This window comes from Eleutherodactylus coqui, chromosome 3, assembly GCF_035609145.1.
Source record: "Eleutherodactylus coqui strain aEleCoq1 chromosome 3, aEleCoq1.hap1, whole genome shotgun sequence".
In the NCBI taxonomy this organism is placed as follows: Eukaryota; Metazoa; Chordata; class Amphibia; order Anura; family Eleutherodactylidae; genus Eleutherodactylus; species Eleutherodactylus coqui.
In genome coordinates, this window is record NC_089839.1 from 142,594,281 (window position 1) to 142,608,039 (window position 13,759).

Genomic DNA, 13,759 nt, shown 5'->3' on the forward strand with positions numbered 1-13,759 from the left:
GTGTGTGCCTGCGGTTCCTCGTCATGGCAGACGCACTTCTAAATAGACATGAGGGTGGTGTGGCATGAGGGCAGCTGAAGACTGCGCAGGGACACTTTGGTGTGCGCTGTGGGGGGGGGGGGGGGGCGGTTGGTCAGCATGTAACCCAGGAGAAGTGGCAGTGGAGTGTCATGCAGGCAGTGATTGTGCTTTGTTGGAGGTAGTGTGGTGCTTAGCTAAGGTATGCATTGCTAATGAGGGCTTTTCAGAAGTAAAAATTGTTGGGAGGGGGGGGGGGGCCCACTCTTGCCGCTATTGTGGCTTAATAGTGGGACCTGTGAACTTGAGATGCAGCCCAACACGTAGCCCCTCGTCTGCCCTATCCGTTGCTGTGTCGTTCCCATCACTTTCTTGAATTGCCCAGATTTTCACACATGAAAACCTTAGCGAGCATCGGCGAAATACAAAAATGCTCGGGTCGCCCATTGACTTCAATGGGGTTCGTTATTCGAAACGAACCCTCGAGCATCGCGAAAAGTTCGTTCCGAGTAACGAGCACCCGAGTATTTTGGTGCTCGCTCATCTCTATTAATGACCCATAGATATAGTTACCATATAGTCCAATAAGGTGAAATCAGCACACCGGAACTTTTCATAGAAAAAAGTGAAAACTCCTTTCCTTCCTCCAAAAGTAAAAACGCTGCGACGTTTCAACCTTTCAAAGGTCGTTGCAGAAATGCCTCTTTGAAAAGTCCTCTCTTTCATTCTTGATTTATATAATTTCTACTACTAGCCTAAGTATGGATCCTGAGTTGTCCGCAGTCCTAGATTGGCCCAAACCCCAATGTGTGAAAGACATACAATGATTTCTAGGTTTTGCAAATTACTATCAGCATTTTATACCCTTCTTCTCCACTCTTACAGCTCCCATATCTGCTCTAACTGAAAGTGACGCCAACCCTAAGGTCTGGTCGCAGGAGGCAGAGAGGGCTTTTCAAGATCTTAAGACAACATTTTGTTCTACATCAGTAGTCCATCGACGAAATACATCCAAGCCCTTTCATCTTGAGGTGAACGCATTCTTATGAAAAGATCTTGCAAAGGGAAAAATATCCCTTGTGCTTTTATTCTCTAAGCTGTTCTCTCTGTCAAAAAATAATTATTCTATCACCATTCGGGAGTTACTAGCCGTGAAACTGGCCCTTGAAGAATGGTGCCACCTGCTAGAGGGATCTGCTTTTCCCATACACATTTATAGCAACCACAAGAATCTTGCGTATCTTCAAACAGCTCATTGCTTCACAATGCAATACGCACTTCACCAGATTTGATTTCTGCCTACATTTCCAGTGTGTCAAAAGAAATATCACAGCTGACACATTGTCAAGGTCTTTTAATGTTATCAATTCCCTACTAATAGCCACACTTTTTCACTGAGTCTAACAAGCTTGTAGCTGCTAACACTCTTCGACTGTGAGACCTCATGCCTGGCAAAACATTTTGTTTCCTCCAAACAGAGACGTAGAATTTTAACTTGGAGACATTGTACCAAGCTTGCTAGTCATCCTGGGGTTTGCAGAACTGCAAACCTTGTTTCATGCCGGTACTGAAGGCCTACCTTAACCCAATATGCCAAGGATTTTGTGTCTTCTTGCCAAGTATATGCTGGCAATAAACCTTCACCGCAACAACTTGTCAGTCTTCTCATACTTCTACCTGTTTAAGAATCTCCCTGGCTTCATATACTCATAGATTTTTTAAATGGATTTCCCTCTTTAGGATGTTTGGTGATTTGAGTCATGGCTGACAGGTTTTCTAAGATGACGCATTTTATACTTTTCACAGGTTTGCCTTCTGCTTTTCACCTGGCACAATTATTCATTGAACACATTTCAAATACCATAGTTTATTTCTACACATTGTGTTCGTTCGATGTATTCAATTACCTCAGGATTTTGGAGGACTGTATCAGGCCTACTTGAGGTAAAACAAGAATTTTCTTCTGTTTATCATCTGTAAATAAATGTTCAAGTGGAGGGAGCAAATCAAAATCTGGAAACCTTCCTCAGATATCTTGCTACCTCTCGACAAGACAATTGGGCAACTTTCATACTCTCTGCTGCGTTCTATATGAACAACTACACTAATGAAGCTACCACACTTTCTCCATTTTACATTGTATACTGTTAGCACCCCTGGATACCATCCTCAGCATCTTTAGTTTATTGCCGCAATGTCCACTGTCTGTAAATTTCTTCATATATAGGAGAAGACTAAGGATTCTTTTACCCAAGCTTTATCCCACATGAGAAGATTGGCTGAAGAGAGATGCAGATATCAACTTGTCTACCAGAGAGAGTCTGGTTTTCACTTATGGCTACCCTCATCAAGTTTGCACCTCTATTCCTGGGCCAATTCCAGATAGTAAAGCAGATAAAGCCAATAAAACATAACCTCCAACTACCAACATCTTGGAGGATACCCAAATCATTCCATTTATCTCTACTCAAGCTTCCATCCTGAGTTGCTTCTAAAAGCAGTTGCCATCTCCTGCTGTATCTGTTGAAACTGATTAAGAATATGAGGTAAAATGAATTCTGGATGTAAAAAAAGGTGAGCAGAAAAGCATTTTATTTGGTGGAATGGAGGGATTTCAGCTAAGGAGAATTGTTGAGAACACTTTGAAAACTTCAATGCCCCCTTACTACTGAAGAAGTTTCAGCGGCTATGGATCCAAGAAGAGGCATAAGGAGGGGGTGCTGTTACAATATGTGGCTGTTATAACAGCAGTCTGAAGGGCACATGTGCTCCTGATTGTTCTCTTTATGGCCGCCTGCAGATGGCCGGGTCGGATTCTGCTGTGAGAATTTTGCAGCGGGATGCGGACCCGTGCCCCTGCAGAGGCCTGCGGCTCACCCGCTCCCGGCGTCTTCCGTATCCTGCTATGCGCCGGCTGCTGGCCAGCTGGGGCATGCGCAGAGACGCCTCTGCGAGACCCGCACAGAAATAGAACATGCCGCCATTTGTTTTCCGTGCGAGTTTTCACGCAGACAAATCGCGACTGTGTGCACAGGATTGTGTTTTGCAATGCAATCCTATGCAGGCGGGAACGGGCGGAAATATTTGTGGAGAATCCTGCTGCTAAATTTCTGCCTGTGTGCAGGAGGCCTAAAGGGCCACTCAACATCTCACTCCTCTGCCAATCCCAGGACATCTCTGACTTTTATCAAGGTGTTTTAGTATTTTTAGCTGCTCAAGGTGCACTTACATGTTTGTTTTGATGCTCTGGTTCTTGAAATTTGACTTATTCTGACTACATTCCTGTCTCCGCTCCTGACCCTGGCTCATTATACTGACCATGTTTCTGTCTGCTTCCTGCCCTAACATCTGGCCTGATTCACTGTGCTGAACCTGTTCTTTGGCCTGACCTCTGACATGTTCCTCATAATAAAGTTTGTTGCTTGCCCTGACCCGAATTGTCAGACTACACTCCTGTTCCTAGAATCAAAGAATCCAACCCCCTGCTCAATGCAGGATTCCCTAAAACATCCCAGGTGGATGTCTGTCTAGCCTCTGTTTGAAGACTTCCATTGAAGGAGAACTCACCACCTCCCATGGCAACCTGTTCCACTTATTGATCACTCTCACTGTCAAAAAGTTGTTTATAATATCTAATCTGTATCTCTTCTCTTTCAGAATAGGGCTGATCCCTCTGCATTGTGACAGCCCTTCAGATATTTGTAGACAGCTATGAAGTCTTCTCTCAGTCTTCTTTTTTTTTTGCAAGCTACACATTCCCAGATTCTTTAACTGTTCCTCATAGGACATGATTTGCAAACTGCTCACAAACCTGGTAGCTATTCTCTGATCTTGCTTTAGTTTGTCTATGTCTTTTTGAAATTGGGGTGCCCAGATTAGGTCTGACTAAGGAACAATACAGGGCATAATTACCTCACGTGATCTAGACTCTATGCTTTACTTAACACATCCCAGAATTTTGTTTGCCTTTTTTACTGCTGCATCACACTGCGGACTCATGTTTAGTCTGTGATCTATTAGTATACCCAAGTCTTTTTCACATGTGCTGCTTAGCTCAATTCCTCCCATTCAGTATGTTATTTTTTTGATTTTTCCTGCCCAGATGTAGGACCTTACATTTCTCCATGCTAACTACCATTCTGTTAGTCACCGCTCATTGTTCAAGCTTGTCTAGATCTTTTTGAATCCTCTCTCTCTCTTTAAGTGTTAGCTATCCCTCCTAGCTTTTGTGTCATTGGCAAATTTGATCACATTCCCCTCAATTCCCCCCTCCAGATCATTTATAAAATTGTTCACCAACACTAGGCCCAGGACAGAGCCCTGTGGTACCCCACTTGACACATTCTTCCAATTGGAAGTGCAGTCGTTTATGACCACTCTGAGTATGATCACTCAGCCAGTTATTAATCCACCTAACCAATGACTTGTCAATCCCATATTTGGTCATTTTTTTCAAAAAGTATGGTATGAGATACTTTGTCAAATACTTTATTAAAGTCAAAATACACTATATCTACCACATTTTCCTGATCAACCCAGTCGGTGATTCTGTCATAGAAGGAAATTACATTAGTCTCGCATGACTGTTTGTTAAAAACCCATGCTGGCTCTGGTTAATTACTCCATTCTAATCCAAGTACTTGCATACATGCTGTTTAATAGTTTGTTCAAGGACATTTCCTGATTATAGAAGTCAGGCTCAAAGGCCTGTAGTTGCCTGGGTCCACCTTCTTCCCTTTTTTGAAAATAGGGACAACATTTGTCCATTTCCAATCTACTGGGACTTCTCCTGTTCTCCTTGAATTTTCAAAGATTATGCTGAGTGGTTGAGCAATTACCTCCGCTGCTTTCTTCAGTATCCTAGGATGTAATTTATCTGAACCTGGAGACTTGAATTCATTTAAGCTATCAAAGTGTTCCCGCACCATCTCTCTACTTATAGATAGCCTGCATTCTTTTATTTTCCCAATAGCACAGGGAAAATCAGTTGATGTTACATTTACTTTCTGAGGGAAATCAGATACAAAATAGGAATTTAAAAGTCGGCTGTATCAACATCATTTTTAACCAATTCACCATTTTCATGCAGTAATATATAATATAATCCTATAGCATCTTTGACTTTTCTTTTGCTTTTGATATACCCCCAATTTTTTTTATTGCTTTTGGCCTCTCTTGCAAGCCTCAATTCATTATTAGCTTTAGCTTTTCTGACACTTGCCCTACAGTTTCTGCAGACTGCATTATATTCCTTAGATATTTCCCGCCTATTTCCATTTGCTAAACATATTTTTTTCTCTCGTTTTTAGCATGTGTGTACATTCTGTGTTCATCCATCCTGGTCTCTTTAAATAATTCCCATCCTACCTTCTTTTAGGGATTGTTAATGATTGTGTTTTGACAATCTCATTTTGCAATATTTCCCAACCTTCTTGGACATTTCTTTCTTAATAATATCCATCCACTGGATCCTTCCTACCCCCTTTCAGCAAGAGATTAGAATTTGTTTTATCCATTACCTTTGCCTGAGAGAGATTCCCAACAAATGTCTGGATAGGTAAAATCTCCCATGATCACTGTCATGTTTTTTTGAGAGCTTAAAGGGGTGGTCTCGCGAAACCAAGTGGGGTTATACACTTCCGTATGGCCATATTAATGCACTTTGTAATGTACATTGTGCATTAAATATGAGCCATACAGAAGTTATTCCACTTACCTGCTCCGTTGCTAGCGTCCTCGTCTCCATGGTTCCGTCTAAATTCGCTGGCAGCTTGCTTTTTTAGACGCGCTTGCGCAGTCCGGTCTTCTCCATTCAGCACGAGCCGCTTCAGTGTGCTCCCCGCTACAGCTCTTCTGCGCATGCGCAGACGAGCTGTCACTGCTCGGGAGCGCGCTGAAGCGGCCATTCTGCACCATCCTCTGTTAGAGGAAGGTGCAGAAACTGGAGCTGCCCAGCGGAGAAGACCAGCCCAGCCCAGCAGCCCCGAGAAGCGTCCCAGGTAAGTGATGGGTCGGGGGGGGGCTGCCGCTGCGCCGGGGGGGGCTGTCGCTAGGCCGGGGGGGCTGTCGCTGCGCCGGGGGAGCTAGCGCTAGGCCGGGGGGGCTGTCGCTGCGCCGGGGGAGCTAGCGCTAGGCCGGGGGGGGCTGTCGCTGCGATGGGGGGGGCTGTCGCTAGGCCGGGGGGGGCTGTCGCTGCGCCGGGGGAGCTAGCGCTAGGCCGGGGGGGCTGTCGCTGCGATGGGGGGGGCTGTCGCTAGGCCGGGGGGGCTGTCGCTGCGCCGGGGGAGCTAGCGCTAGGCCGGGGGGGCTGTCGCTGCGATGGGGGGGGCTGTCGCTGCGATGGGGGGGGCTGTCGCTAGGCCGGGGGGGCTGTCGCTAGGCCGGGGGAGCTAGCGCTAGGCCGGGGGGGGCTGTCGCTGCGATGGGGGGGGCTGTCGCTGCGCCGGGGGAGCTAGCGCTAGGCCGGGGGGGGCTGTCGCTGCGCCGGGGGAGCTGTCGCTGCGCCGGGGGAGCTAGCGCTGGGGAGCCGGGGGCTAGCGCCGGTTACCTGCTGTCTGGTCGGCGGCTGCGGGGCGTCTGGTCGGCGGCTGCGATGCGTCCGGTTGCCATGGAGACACAGCTGGCGGCGTCTCGGGAGCGCGCACGTCGGGCTGCAGCGAGCGACGGGGAAAGAGCCGGCGGCCATCTTGAGGAAACTTTTATAACTTGCTGAAACGCTGGAACGGTAAGTACGAACCAGCTAGAAATGTCATTTACAGGGGGGCTTAGTAATGTGTGTTTAATGGGGGGGACTGGGCAAAAAAAAAAATTTACTGCTTCCTCGAGACATCTCCTTTAACCATCTGGTGCAGAAAGAGTTCATCAATATCTTCTGCTTGTCCAAGCAGCCTATAGTAAATGCCTATAATGGTGTCATTTCAGTTGTTCTCTCCTTGTATTCTTACCCAAAGAGTTTCTACAGAACTACCATTCTCTAAAGCTTGAATCTCTGTGAAAATGTATGCTTTCCTACCATACAATGCAACACCTCCGCCTCTTTTAGTAGGTATGTTTCTTATAAAAAGGTTGTATCCTTCAAGCCTTGTATTCCAATCATGTTTATCATCCGACCAAGTTTCTGTTATGCCTATGACATCATATTTCTGCTCGTCAAATACAGAATTCTATTCAAACTCACTACCCTCATCCACAAAGCTCACAATAGCACCACGCCACCTAATATTGCATCCCCCATCTCAATCTACCACCCAGCCCGTGCCCTCCGCTCCACTTATGTAATCAGATTAAGTGTTCTTTGAATTCAAACCTCTCATTCCCGCCGCCAAGACTACTCCAGAGTAGCACTAGTTCTCTGGAACACACTACCTCAAACTATCTGGGCAATCCCTGTCACACAAAATTTCAGGCGTATTCTAAAAAAGCACCTCTTCAGGGATGCATACCATATCTCCTAAACCAAACCCCTCTTCATTCCGCCTGACAACATGCTCCCTGTCCCACTGATTGCAATCTCTGCTAGCTGCAAGCAACCATCCCCTGCAGTCAAACCAATTTGGCGACTATTCGGCTCAATTTGACCATTGTCAAACTCTCCCCCTCACCATACCTTGCACATCTCAAGCCCCTTTACCTTCTGTATCACACGATTATTTGTAGTATGTAAGCTCATTGGAGCCGGCCCCTCACCCCTAATGTTTCCATCAATTAATGACTACATGTAACCGTGGTTTTGTTTCTTTTCCCCCTATTTTGTAAGCTCTGTGGAATATGTTGGCACTATATAAATAAAGTTTATTATTATTTCTCTTCCTGTGTTAGGAGATCCAATTTCCCTTGTTTGTTTCCCATGTTCTGTGCATTTGTGTAAGAACATTTTAGTTTGTGATCGGTGTCTTTTGCTCCTCTACTTTACTTTCCTTCTGATTTTTTTTACTTTGTTCTTCCTTTTCACTTCTAATAGCAAGGTTCTCAATTATATTCATTAGCTGCATATTTTACCTGGCCTTTCACTTCCCTTCCTAGATTGATGTAGTTTAAAGCTCTCCTGTTGAGTGTAGTAAGGCGCCTGCCAAATATTTGCTTATCTGTCTTTGTAAAGTACAACCCGTCTCTAGCGAGGAGTCCATCTAATAGGTAATTCACTCCATGGTCTAGAAATACAAATCTTTGCTGACGGCACCATTGATGTAGCTGGTTGTTCACCTCTAGAATCCTGTATCATCTCCTTATTCCTTGGTCATCCACTGGGAGGATGGATTAGAAAAATACTTGTGCTCCTAGTTCTTTCACTTTCCTGCCGAGGTCTTCAAAGTCTTTGCAGATGGTTTCATGGTCCTTTTTTGCAGTACATTTGTCCTTACATGTATTAGTAGGAATGAGAAGTTGTCAGTAGAACTGAAGAGTCTTGATAGCCTATCGGACATATCTTTGATTTGTGCATCTGGAAGACAGCACAACTCTCGTGAAGTGTCAGGTCTGCGGACAGCAGCCCCTGTTCCTCTCAATAGGGAATCCCCCACAACCACCACTCTCCATTTCTACTTCACAAAAACACTTCTTTATCTCCATCCAAGAGGATTCTGAGTGCGTACTACACAGTTCTTTGTGGGAAAAGTCATTTCTTGATGTATCTCTACATTGTGTTCCTGTGTGAGAGCCTGACGCCGGTTCCTGAGCAGTATGGGTACTGCACTATAAGCCTCTAGTAGCATTAGTTGCCACAGTACTGGAACTACTTCCTAAGTAATGCCCACTTACCGATTAGTAAGGTTAAAGGGGGAAGAATGGGAATCCTCAGGTATTTCCTCAGGATCTGGTCCAAAGCCAAACCATAGTAACATAGTAACATAGTATGTAAAGCTGAATGAAGACAATGTCCATCTAGTCCAGCCTGTCTATCCTCCTGTGTTGATCAAGAGGAAGGCAAAAAACCCCAAGGGCAGAAACCAATTTAGCCCTTTTGGGGAAAAAATTCCTTCCCGACTCCCTAATGGCAGTCAGACTGTTCCCTGGATCAACCCCTAATAGTTCCTACCTGCCTGTATACCCGGATTGACAATTAACCTAAGACTTGTATCCTAAAATGTCCTTCCTCTCCAGAAAGACATCAACTCCCCTTTTAAACTCTTCTATGGATTTTGCCATCACCACTTCCTCCGGCAGAGAGTTCCACAGTCTAACTGCTCTTACAGTAAAGAATCCCCTTCTATGTTGGTGATGAAACCTACTTTCCTCTAATCGTAGCGGATGTCCTCTTGTTACCATCGCGGTCCTGGGTGTAAACAGATCTTGGGAGAGATCCTTGTATTGTCCCCTCATGTACTTATACATGGTTATTTGATCACCTCTTAGCCGTGTTTTTTCCAGGGTGAATAATCCCAATTTGGATAGCCTCTCTGGGTATTCCAGTCCCGTCATTCCATGTATTAGTTTAGTTGCCCTTCTTTGAATCCCCTCAAGCACTGTGACATCTTTCCTGAGCACCGGTGACCAGAACTGTACGCAGTATTCCATGTGAGGCCTGAAAAGTGCCTTATATAATGGAAAGATAATGTTCTCATCCTTCGCCCCTATACCTCTTTTAATGCACCCCAAGACTTTATTTGCCTTTGCAGCAGCTAACTGGTATTGGTTACTCCAGTTCAGTCTACTATCCACTAGTACCCCCAGATCCTTTTCCATATCACTTTTCCCTAGTGGTACCCCATTAAGTGAATATTGGTGACATCCGTTTCTCCTGCCCATGTGCATAGTCTTACATTTTTCAACATTGAACTTCATTTGCCATTTTTCTGCCCAAGCCCCCAGCTTATCCAGGTCTGTTTGTAGCCGCACATTGTCCTCCGTTGCATTAATTATATTGTATAATTTTGTGTCATCTGCAAATATTGATATTTTGCTGTGCAGCCCCTCTATCAGGTCATTGATAAATAAGTTGAACAGAGTGGGGCCTAATACTGAACCCTGTGGCACCCTGCTAGCGACTGTGGTCCAATCAGAGTACGAACCATTTATTACCACCCTCTGCTTTCTATCTCTGAGCCAATTTTTTACCCATTTACACACGTTTTCGCCCAGTCCGAGCTGCCTCATTTTGTATATTAGCCTATTATGTGGCACGGTGTCAAAGGCTTTAGAGAAGTCCAGATATACAAGATCAATAGATTCTCCCTGGTCCAGCTTAGAGCTTACTTCATCGTAGAAACTGATCAGATTTGTCTGACATGAGCGACCCTTCATGAATCTATTCCCTTGTTCTCCTTGAGGTACTCATCGATGGCGTCTCTCAGAATCCCCTCGAAAATTTTTCCCATTACTGAAATGAGACTTACTGGCCTGTAGTTACCAGGCTCACTTTTGCTCCCTTTTTGTAAATTGGAACCACGTTGGCAATGCGCCAATCCAATGGTACTACACCGGTCTTGATAGTGTCTAGAAATATTAGATATAGCGGCCTAGCTATCTCGTCACTTAGTTCCCTTAGTATCCTTGGGTGTAATCCATCTGGGCCCGGCGATTTATCAATTTTAGTCTTCTTTAGTCGCTTCCGCACCTCCTCCTGCGTTAGGTATGAGATATTTTGTGATGGGTTCATTTTATTCCCCTGCATCACGTGTGGCATTTCCTTTTCGTTTGTGAATACACTTGAGAAGAAACTGTTTAGTAGATTTGCTTTCCCTCCGTCATCATCAATGATCTCTCCTGCATTATTTTTTAAAGGGCCAGTGCTCTCCCTGCAAATGCTTTTGCTGTTAATATAGTTGAAAAATAGCTTCGGGTTGTTTTTGCTCTCTTTGGCGATTAGTCTTTCTGCTTCCTCCTTGGCAGTTTTGATCTTATCTTTGCATATTTTGTTTTTTTCCCTGTATGATTTTAGCGCTTCTTCGCTGCCTTCTTGCTTTAGTAGTTTGAACGCTTTCTTTTTTTTGTTTATTGCCCCTCTTACCGTCTTGTCGAGCCACATTGGTTTCCTTTTAGTTGAGTTTCTTTTATTTTTAAAGGGAATGAACTGCTCACATGAGGTGATTAGGATCCTTTTAAACTTTTCCCATTTGTCCTCTGTACCGTCATTTTTGAGGATGTTGTCCCAATTAATGTTACCGATAGTAATTCTGAGCTGATCAAATTTTGCTTTACTAAAGTTTAGTTTCTTTGTCGCTCCTTGATAAGGCTTCTTATTGAATGACAGCTGGAAGTTGATTATATTGTGGTCACTGTTCCCCAAGTGTCCCTCAACCTGCACCCCCTTTATATGTTCCGGTTTGTTAGTTAGTACTAGGTCCAGAATGGCCCTCCCTCTTGTTGGTTCCTGTATCAGTTGGTTCAGGTAATTGTCCTTAATTACTCTCAAGAACTTATCACCCCTGTGTGATTTGCAGGTTTCGTTCTCCCATGTTATATCTGGATAATTAAAGTCCCCCATGATAATTACTTCGTTGCAGTTTGACACCTCTTCTATCTGCCTTAATAGTAGGTTATCAGTTTCTTCTGTTGCTTTTGGTGGTCTATAGAAGACCCCTATCAGGATTTTGTTATTTTTTCCTCCCTGTATTTCTACCCACAGAGATTCCACCTGTTCTTCTCCTACCCCCATATCCTCCCAATCGCACTTATCATCAAGCCATGTTTCCGTAATTCCAACTATATCATAATTTTCATCAGTCATTCTCGCTTCAAGCTCACCCACTTTACCAATCAGACTTCTTGCATTCGTGGTCATACAATTTATATTGTTTTTTTTGTTTTTTTAATTTGTTTTGTTGCTATTCATACTAATGGCTGATCTATCACTTCTAACTGTACTAACCCCACCCCCTGCTTGACCCCCATTCCCTTTGCTTAGACCCGGGTCGCTAGTTACACTGGCTACCCCACTATTTCTCTTTTTGCCCTCCCCCCCAGTCCCTAGTTTAAACACTCCTCCAGCCTTCTAGCCATCTTATCCCCCAGCACCGCTGCACCCTCCCCATTAAGATGCAGCCCGTCCCTACAGTAGAGCCTGTAGCCGACAGCAAAGTCAGCCCAGTTCTCCAGGAACCCAAATCCCTCCTTCTTACACCAACTCCGGAGCCACTTGTTTACCTCCCTAAGATCCTGCTGCCTTTCTAGTGTGGCTTTAGGTACAGGTAGTATTTCCGAGAAAACTACCCTGGAGGTCCGCGCCCTGAGCTTGGACCCTAGGTCCCTGAAATCATTTTTGAGGGCCCTCCATTGACCTCTAACTTGTTCATTGGTGCCAACGTGCACCATGACCGCTGGATCCTCACCAGCCCCTCCCAGTAATCTGTCAATCCGATCCGCGATATGTCAAACTCGAGTGCCAGGAAGACAACACACTGTTCTACGATCCCGGTCTGTATGGCAGATTGCCCTCTCTGTCCCCCTAATAATTGAGTCCCCCACCACTAGAACCTGTCTAGCCTGCCCTGCACTCCCCGTCCCTGTCTCACTGGAGCAGTCATCCCCCTGGCGTTCAGAGGGCCTGTCGTGCTGCAGCGGTGCGGGCTCTGTAATGGCATCGCCCTCATCTGCCAACGTTGCAGACATGTTGGGTTGTGCCAGTTCAGGACTTGCCTCCCTGGATCTATTCCCTCTACGCCTCCTTCTATCTGACACCCAGCTTCTTGCCTGCTCCCCCTGCTCTTCCGTAGCACCATCCGCCCCAACCTCTACCCCAGCGAGTGTCTGCTCAGTGAGCACCAAACTCCTTTCCATGATGTCAATGGCTCTCAGTGTTGCCAGTTGCTGATTTAGATCCAGAATTTGGGCTTCTAAATGTGCGACGTGCACGCATCTTGCGCAACAGTATACACCCTCGATCGGCTGATCAAGGACCGCATACATAGCACAAGTAGCACACTGGATGGCATTGCCAGGCATGGAGCTTATCCTAATGGGGATTTACAATTTACTTGTGGAAGTAGTGAAGATAGACTTGTTCACACTCCGCTCACACGCTGCCGCAACCGCTCACACGCTTTCGCAACCGCTCACACGCTGCCGCAACCACTCCCATGCTGCCGCAACCGCTCACACGCTGCTGCCTCCGCTCAAACGCTGCTGCCTCCGCTCAAACGCTCACACGCTGCTACAACCGCTCACACGCTGCTGCATCCGCTCAAACGCTCACACGCTGCTGCCTCTGCTCACACGCTGCTGCCTCCACTCACACGCTCACACGCTGCTGCAACCGCTCACACGCTGCTGCAACCGCTCACACGCTACTGCCTCCGCTCAACCGCTCACACACTGCTGCCTCCGCTCAACCGCTCACACGCTGCTGCAACCGCTCAACCGCTCACACGCTGCTGCAACCGCTCAACCGCTCACACGCTGCTCAACCGCTGAACCGCTCACACGCTGCTCAATCGCTCAAAAAAAAATTTTTATTTTTTTTTCCCCTCTCACAAACACTTAGACCCACAGACACACACACACACAGAAGACACAACTAGGGCACACCAGATACACAGAAGACACACACTTAGCTCACAAACACACACAGAAGATACTTATCGGCTCCTGCGGCTCCTCCGCTCCTCCTGGTGACGTCACCCGCTCTCCCGGCGGCCGCTCACTCTCACCTCCTGTCTCAGCTGTTCTGCTGCTCCGTTCCGGTCCCCTCCGCTGCTGCAGGCGCTGGACTCCTGGTGGCCTCTTGGCGCCTTCTCTGCTCCGCTCACCTTACTGCCCCCGCACCTGCTTTGGCGCCGGTATCGGCTCCTGCGCTGCTGCGCTGTCC